Source organism: Cryptomeria japonica, unplaced genomic scaffold (assembly GCF_030272615.1).
Source record: "Cryptomeria japonica unplaced genomic scaffold, Sugi_1.0 HiC_scaffold_358, whole genome shotgun sequence".
Classification (NCBI taxonomy): Eukaryota; Viridiplantae; Streptophyta; class Pinopsida; order Cupressales; family Cupressaceae; genus Cryptomeria; species Cryptomeria japonica.
The window spans coordinates 89244-97500 of record NW_026729180.1 but is presented as its reverse complement, the minus strand read 5'-3'; the positions used below and the strand labels follow the sequence as shown (position 1 = coordinate 97500).

At 62.2% G+C, this 8257-nt stretch overlaps 1 non-coding gene across 1 annotated transcript; it reads right to left on the bottom strand.

The window, feature by feature from the left end:
• Window positions 1-4915: 4915 nt before the first annotated feature.
• On the bottom strand, window positions 4916-5034 carry LOC131870946 (5S ribosomal RNA). Its single transcript, XR_009369247.1, has one exon. It is a non-coding gene; the product is annotated as a 5S ribosomal RNA (ribosomal RNA).
• Window positions 5035-8257: the final 3223 nt, after the last annotated feature.

Here is an 8257-nt window from a genome sequence, read left to right as displayed (position 1 = left end):
ACCCTCGAGCCACCTTTCCGTCCGAGAGTTTAGTGAGGCTTTTTACCGTTGCAGCTCCCCATGTCCGAACTGGGGATTTCTGGGTAGGGGCTTCGGGTGCGCATTACATTTTTGCCCAAGCGTCCAGTGCGGTTTCTGGTGCGCTCCGAAGTGGGGTTATTGGAGCGCATCAAAGGTGCGCAATGCTGGTGCGAACCCGGGAGCGCTCCGATGTGTGCTCCAAGGTGCGGCGTGCACGAAGTCCGAGCCCGGTTTGCCCCGGGTGCGCACCTCGCGTGCACCTTCGCCGGGGTGAGCACCTTGGTGTGCAGACCTTGGTTGGGTTGCGCGCCCTGGTGCGCACCAAGGAGCGCTCTGAAGTGTGCTCCAAGGTGCGGCGTGCACGAAGTCGGAGCCCGGTTTGCCCCGGGTGTGCACCTCGGGTGCGCACCTCGCGTGCACCTTCGCTGCGGTGGGCACCTTGGCTGGGTTGCGCGCCTTGGTGGGCACCATGCAGTGCACGAAGTCGGAGCCCGGATTGCCCCGGGCGCGCACCTCCGCCAGGGTGGGCACCTTGGTGCGCACAACTTGCCTGGGCTGCGCACCAGGAAGGGCTCAAGATGGCACCCGCGTTCCGTTTTTTTCACTATCTTTCAGAACGGAAATTTTAAAATCTCGTTTTTTTTTGCCTTTTCTGGAAATTAGTGAAGGCAGCGCATCAAAGGTGCGCAACGCTGGTGCGAACCTGGGAGCGCTCCGATGTGTGCTCCAAGGTGCGGCGTGCACGAAGTCGGACCCCGGTTTGCCCCGGGTGCGCACCTCGCGTGCACCTTGGTGCGCACACCTTGGCTGGGTTGCGCGCCCTGGTGGGCACCATGGTGCGCACCAAGGAGCGCTCCGAAGTGTGCTCCAAGGTGCGGCGTGCACGAAGTCGGAGCCCGGTTTGCCCCGGGTGCGCACCTCGCGTGCACCTTCGCCGCGGTGGGCACCATGGCGTGCACGAAGTCGGAGCCCGGTTTGCCCCGGGTGCGCACCTCGCGTGCACCTTCGCCGGGGTGGGCACCTTGGTGTGCAGACCTTGGCTGGGTTGCGCGCCCTGGTGGGCACCATGGTGCGCACCAAGGAGCGCTCCGAAGTGTGCTCCAAGGTGCGGCCTGCACGAAGTCGGAGCCCGGTTTGCCCCGGGTGTGCACCTCGGGTGGGCACCTTGGTGCGCATGCCTTGCCTGGGCTGCGCACCAGGGCGGGCTCAAGATGGCACCCGCGTTCCTTTTTTTTCACTATCTTTCAAAACGGAAATTTTAAAATCTCATTTTTTTTTGCCTTTTTCTGGAAATTAGTGAAGGCAGCGCATCAAAGGTGCGCACCTCGCTGCCCACCACGGTGCGCAACGCCGGTGGGCACCCGGGAGTGCTTCGAAGTGTGCTCCAAGGTGCTGCGTGCACGTTGTCGGAGCCCGGTTTGCCCCGGGTGCGCACCTCGCGTGCACCTTCGTCGGGGTGGGCACCTTGGCTGGGTTTGCCCCGGCTGCGCTCCGAAGCGGGGTTATTGGAGCGCCGCCTCTTTTTTTGTCGGAGCGTTTGGTGGGGTTTCTCGCATTGGCTCTTCCGAGGCCCGGTTGCCACCCTGGCGCGCACGAAGTCGGAAGTAGGGTTAATTGCCCGGGTGCGCACCTTTGCCAGGGTGGGCACCTTACCTGGGCTGCGCACCAGGGCGGGCTCAAGATGGCACGCGCGTTCCGTTTTTTTCACTATCTTTCAAAACGGAAATTTTAAAATCTCATTTTTTTTTGCCTTTTTCTGGAAATTAGTGAAGGCAGCGCATCAAAGGTGCGCACCTCGCTGCCCACCACGGTGCGCAACGCCGGTGGGCACCCGGGAGTGCTTCGAAGTGTGCTCCAAGGTGCTGCGTGCACGTTGTCGGAGCCCGGTTTGCCCCGGGTGCGCACCTCGCGTGCACCTTCGTCGGGGTGGGCACCTTGGCTGGGTTTGCCCCGGCTGCGCTCCGAAGCGGGGTTATTGGAGCGCCGCCTCTTTTTTTGTCGGAGCGTTTGGTGGGGTTTCTCGCATTGGCTCTTCCGAGGCCCGGTTGCCACCCTGGCGCGCACGAAGTCGGAAGTAGGGTTAATTGCCCGGGTGCGCACCTTTGCCAGGGTGGGCACCTTACCTGGGCTGCGCACCAGGGCGGGCTCAAGATGGCACGCGCGTTCCGTTTTTTTCACTATCTTTCAAAACGGAAATTTTAAAATCTCCTTTTTTTTTTGCCTTTTCTGGAAATTAGTGAAGGCAGCGCATCAAAGGTGCGCACCTCGCTGCCCACCTTGGTGTGCTCTGAGGTGCGCACCCGGGAGCGCTACGAAGTGTGCTCCAAGGTGCGGCGTGCACGTTGTCGGAGCCCGGTTTGCCCCGGGTGCGCACCTCGCCTGCACCTTGGCCGGGGTGGGCACCTTGGCTGGGTTTGCCCAGGGTGCGCTCCGAAGCGGGGTTACTGGAGCGCCCCCTCTTTTTTTGTCAGAGCGTTTGGTGGGGTTTCTCGCATTGGCTCTTCCCAGGCCCGGTTGTTGGGTGCGCTCCCACCCTGGCGCGCGCGAAGTTGGAAGTTGGGTTAATTGCCCGGGCGCGCACCTTCGCCAGGGTGGGCACCTTGGTGCGCACACCTTGGCTGGGCTGCGCACCAGGGCGGGCTCAAGATGGCACCAGCATTCCCTTTTTCTCACTATCTTTCAAAACGGAAATTTTAAAATCTCGTTTTTTTTTTGCCTTTTATGGAAATTAGTGAAGGCATCGCATCAAAGGTGCGCACCTCGCTGCCCACCTTGGTGTGCTCCGAGGTGCCCACCACGGTGCGCAACGCCGGTGCGAACCCGGGAGCGCCCCGATGTGTGCTCCAAGGTGCGGCGTGCACGAAGTCGGACCCCGGTTTGCCCCGGGTGCGCACCTCGCGTGCACCTTGGTGCGCACACCTTGGCTGGGTTGCGCGGCCTGGTGGGCACCATGGTGCGCACCAAGGAGCGCTCCGAAGTGTGCTCCAAGGTGCGGCGTGCACGAAGTCGGAGCCCGGTTTGCCCCGGGTACGCACCTCGCGTGCACCTTCGCCGGGGTGGGCACCTCGGCTGGGTTGCGCGCCCTGGTGCGCACCAAGGAGCGCTCCGAAGTGTGCTCCAAGGTGCGGCGTGCACGAAGTCGGAGCCCGGTTTGCCCCGGGTGCGCACCTCGCGTGCACCTTCGGCGGGGTTGCGCGCCCTGGTGGGCACCATGGTGCGCACCAAGGAGCGCTCCGAAGTGTGCTCCAAGGTGCGGCGTGCACGAAGTCGGAGCCCGGTTTGCCCCGGGTGCGCACCTCGCGTGCACCTTCGGCGGGGTTGCGCGCCCTGGTGGGCACCATGGTGCGCACCAAGGAGCGCTCCGAAGTGTGCTCCAAGGTGCAGCGTGCACGAAGTCGGAGCCCGGTTTGCCCCGGGTGCGCACCTCGCGTGCACCTTCGCCGCGGTGGGCACCATGGCGTGCACGAAGTCGGAGCCCGGTTTGCCCCGGGTGCGCACCTCGCGTGCACCTTCGCCGGGGTGGGCACCTCGGCTGGGTTGCGCGCCCTGGTGCGCACCAAGGAGCGCTCCGAAGTGTGCTCCAAGGTGCGGCGTGCACGAAGTCGGAGCCCGGTTTGCCCCGGGTGCGCACCTCGCGTGCACCTTCGCCAGGGTGGGCACCTCGGTGCGCACACCTTCTCAATGTTTTCTTGCCTTTTCTGGAAATTGGTGAAGGCAGCGCATCAAAGGTGCGCACCTCGGTGTGCTCCGAGGTGCGAACCCGAGAGCGCTCCGAGGTGCCCACGAAGTCGAAAGTCGGGTTAATTGCATTGTTTTCCCCGGGTGCGCTCCGAGGTGCGCAACATCGGCGCGCACCAAGGAGGGCTCCGAAGTGTGCTCCAAGGTGCGCACGATGGCGTGCACCTCTGGTGCGCACGATTCGGAGCTCGGTTTGACCGGGGTGCGCACACCTTGGCTGGGTTGCGCACCTTTTGTGCGCTCCAAGGTGCGCACGAAGTCGGAGCTCGGTTTGCCCCGGGTGCGCACCTTCGCCAGGGTGCGCACCTTGATGCGCACGCCTTGGCTGGGCTGCGCACCTTGGTGGGCGCCATGGTGCGCACCTTTCGTGCGCTCCAAGGTGCGCACGAAGTCGGAGCTCGGTTTGCCCCGGGTGCGCACCTTGGTGGGCGCCATGGTGCACTCCGAGGTGCCCAAGATTGGTGCGCACCAAGGAGCGCTCCGAAGTGCGCTCCAAGGTGCGCGCGAAGTCGAAAGTTGGGTTAATTGTCCGGTTTGCCTCGGGTGCGCACCTTGCGTGCACCTTCGCCAGGGTGGGCGCCTTGGTGCGCACACCTTGGCTGGGCTGCGCACACCTTGGCACCCGCGTTTCCTTCATTTTAAATTTTTTTTTTTTACAATCTCTCAAGTGGGAAATTCTATAATCTCAACTTTTTTTGCCTTTTCAGGAAACTTTTGAATGGAGCGCATCATTGGTGCGCTCCGAAGTGTGCTCCAAAGCTCTCTCCAGCTGCGTGCACCTGCCCCGGCCGCGCACCCGGCCCCGCCCAGCTTCGCTCACCTGTCCCGGGCGTCTGGTGCGGAACCTTAGAGTAAGAAACATCACCGTGCACCTTGGCCAACGTGCGCGACTCGACCGAGCGCGCACTGGCCGAGGTGCACACCGATTTCACCTGGGTGCGCGCGCAGCACCTCGGGCGCACCGGGGTGCGCGCACAACGCCCGGGTTGCACCGTGGCCTGTGTGCTCGGGGCGCCTCGGGTGCGCGCTCGGTGTCGCCCCCCGCGCGCGCGGTAGTGCGGGCAGCGCACCCCGGCCCGGCCCGGCCCCGACGAGAACGCAAACGGGCAAAAGGTTTATTCAAATAGCATTGCGATGCCCGGCGAAAAACTAAAAAAGGGTGCAACACCGGGACTTCCCGGGAGGTCACCCATCCCAGTACTACTCCGGCCCAAGCGCGCTTAACTGCGGAGTTCTGATGGGATCCGGTGCACTAACGCTGGTATGATCGCACCCGTTATGAGCTTGTCGCAGTGTGTACTTAGCAAACCGCGACCCACGTGCGAATCCACCCTGGCCACCCACCCCCGTCGAGGTGCACACCCTCCCTCGCGAAGTGCGCCCCGTTCGCCAAGTGTGAGCCCTGCCCGGGTGCGCGCACCTTGCTAGGGCGTCGGGTGTGCACCCGGCCCGGCCTACGTGCGTGCACCTGTAGGGGGCGTCGTGTGCGTGCAGTGTCCCGTCTGCAACGCGGTGCCCACACACCACCTCGGGCGCAACGACCTGCGCTCACATGTGGGCCGAGTGCACCTTGGTGCATGTTCGGGGCGCCTCGGGTGCACGCTCGATCTTGCCCCGGTGCACCAAGGCGCTCGGTTTGCCCCGGGTGCGCACTTGGTGCAAGGTGGGCACCCAAAATAGGGATCAAGCACCAAAACACAAGTTTCGGGATGCAAAATGGGACCCAAGGACCACAAATGCGTTCCAAGACCCATGATGGGTCCACGAGAACAAAAATGTGTTCCGAGACTTAATAAACAAATATTGGGTTTTAGGAGAAGAAACATGCTCTGATGCCCAAAACGAGAATCGACCCCGAAAAGGCCACAGGCCAAAAGTGGGATGCGAGACAAAAAAAAATGGGACCCGAGGACCAAAATTGGGTTCCCAGGTCGAAGACAGGGCAACCGGACAAGAAACGACCTCTAAGGCTCGAAATGAGTCCCGACGACTAAAACTTGACAAGAAGCACCCATCAGGCACCCAACTCGACACCCATGGGATGCCGACCCACCCGGGCTTCCACCTAGCACACCTTGGCACCCACCCACCCTCGCACCCAACCTCGCACCCAACTTAGCACCTTTGAACCCACATTGGCACTCACCCTGACCCTGGCACCTTGGAACCCACATTGGCACTCACCTTGACCCTGGCACCCACCTTTGCACTCACCTTGGGACCCACCCTGGCTCCCACCTCGGCACCCACCCAGACACCCACCTTGGTTCCTTGGCACCCACCTTGGATCCTTGGCACCCACCCCGACACCCACCTTGGCACGCAACTTGGCTACTTGCCACCCACCTTGGCTCCTTGACGCCCACCCCGACAACCACCCCGTGACCTACCCTGGCTAGGGTTGGTGCACACCCACCCTGGTGCCCACCTTGGCACCCACCCTATGACCCACCTTGGCACGCACCTTAGTACCCACCCCGTTACCCACCCTAGGACCCACCCCGTGACCCACCTTGGCCAGGGTGGGTGCCTTGGTGCGCACAACTTGCCTGGGCTGCACACCAGGGCGGGCTCAAGATGGCACCCGCGTTCCGTTTTTTTCACTATCTTTCAAAACGGAAATTTTAAAATCTCATTTTTTTCTTTTTTTTGCCTTTTCTGGAAATTAGTGAAGGCAGCGCATCAAAGGTGCGCAATGCTGGTGCGAACCCGGGAGCGCTCCGATGTGTGCTCCAAGGTGCGGCGTGCACGAAGTCCGAGCCCGGTTTGCCCCGGGTGCGCACCTCGCGTGCACCTTCGCCGGGGTGAGCACCTTGGCTGGGTTGCGCGCCCTGGTGCGTACCAAGGAGCGCTCTGAAGTGTGCTCCAAGGTGCGGCGTGCACGAAGTCGGAGCCCGGTTTGCCCCGGGTGTGCACCTCGGGTGCGCACCTCGCGTGCACCTTCGCTGCGGTGGGCACCTTGGCTGGGTTGCGCGCCTTGGTGGGCACCATGCAGTGCACGAAGTCGGAGCCCGGTTTGCCCCGGGCGCGCACCTCCGCCAGGGTGGGCACCTTGGTGCGCACAACTTGCCTGGGCTGCGCATCAGGAAGGGCTCAAGATGGCACCCGCGTTCCGTTTTTTTCACTATCTTTCAGAACGGAAATTTTAAAATATCGTTTTTTTTTGCCTTTTCTGGAAATTAGTGAAGGCAGCGCATCAAAGGTGCGCAACGCTGGTGCGAACCTGGGAGCGCTCCGATGTGTGCTCCAAGGTGCGGCGTGCACGAAGTCGGAGCCCGGTTTGCCTCGGGTGCGCCCTGGTGGGCACCATGGTGCGCACCAAGGAGCGCTCCGAAGTGTGCTCCAAGGTGCGGCCTGCACGAAGTCGGAGCCCGGTTTGCCCCGGGTGTGCACCTCGGGTGGGCACCTTGGTGCGCATGCCTTGCCTGGGCTGCGCACCAGGGCGGGCTCAAGATGGCACCCGCGTTCCTTTTTTTTCACTATCTTTCAAAACGGAAATTTTAAAATCTCATTTTTTTTTGCCTTTTTCTGGAAATTAGTGAAGGCAGCGCATCAAAGGTGCGCACCTCGCTGCCCACCACGGTGCGCAACGCCGGTGGGCACCCGGGAGTGCTTCGAAGTGTGCTCCAAGGTGCTGCGTGCACGTTGTCGGAGCCCGGTTTGCCCCGGGTGCGCACCTCGCGTGCACCTTCGTCGGGGTGGGCACCTTGGCTTGGTTTGCCCCGGCTGCGCTCCGAAGCGGGGTTATTGGAGCGCCGCCTCTTTTTTTGTCGGAGCGTTTGGTGGGGTTTCTCGCATTGGCTCTTCCGAGGCCCGGTTGCCACCCTGGCGCGCACGAAGTCGGAAGTAGGGTTAATTGCCCGGGTGCGCACCTTTGCCAGGGTGGCACCTTACCTGGGCTGCGCACCAGGGCGGGCTCAAGATGGCACGCGCGTTCCGTTTTTTTCACTATCTTTCAAAACGGAAATTTTAAAATCTCCTTTTTTTTTTGCCTTTTCTGGAAATTAGTGAAGGCAGCGCATCAAAGGTGCGCACCTCGCTGCCCACCTTGGTGTGCTCTGAGGTGCGCACCCGGGAGCGCTACGAAGTGTGCTCCAAGGTGCGGCGTGCACGTTGTCGGAGCCCGGTTTGCCCCGGGTGCGCACCTCGCCTGCACCTTGGCCGGGGTGGGCACCTTGGCTGGGTTTGCCCAGGGTGCGCTCCGAAGCGGGGTTACTGGAGCGCCCCCTCTTTTTTTGTCAGAGAGTTTGGTGGGGTTTCTCGCATTGGCTCTTCCCAGGCCCGGTTGTTGGGTGCGCTCCCACCCTGGCGCGCGCGAAGTTGGAAGTTGGGTTAATTGCCCGGGCGCGCACCTTCGCCAGGGTGGGCACCTTGGTGCGCAAACCTTGGCTGGGCTGCGCACCAGGGCGGGCTCAAGATGGCACCAGCATTCCCTTTTTCTCACTATCTTTCAAAACGGAAATTTTAAAATCTCGTTTTTTTTTTGCCTTTTATGGAA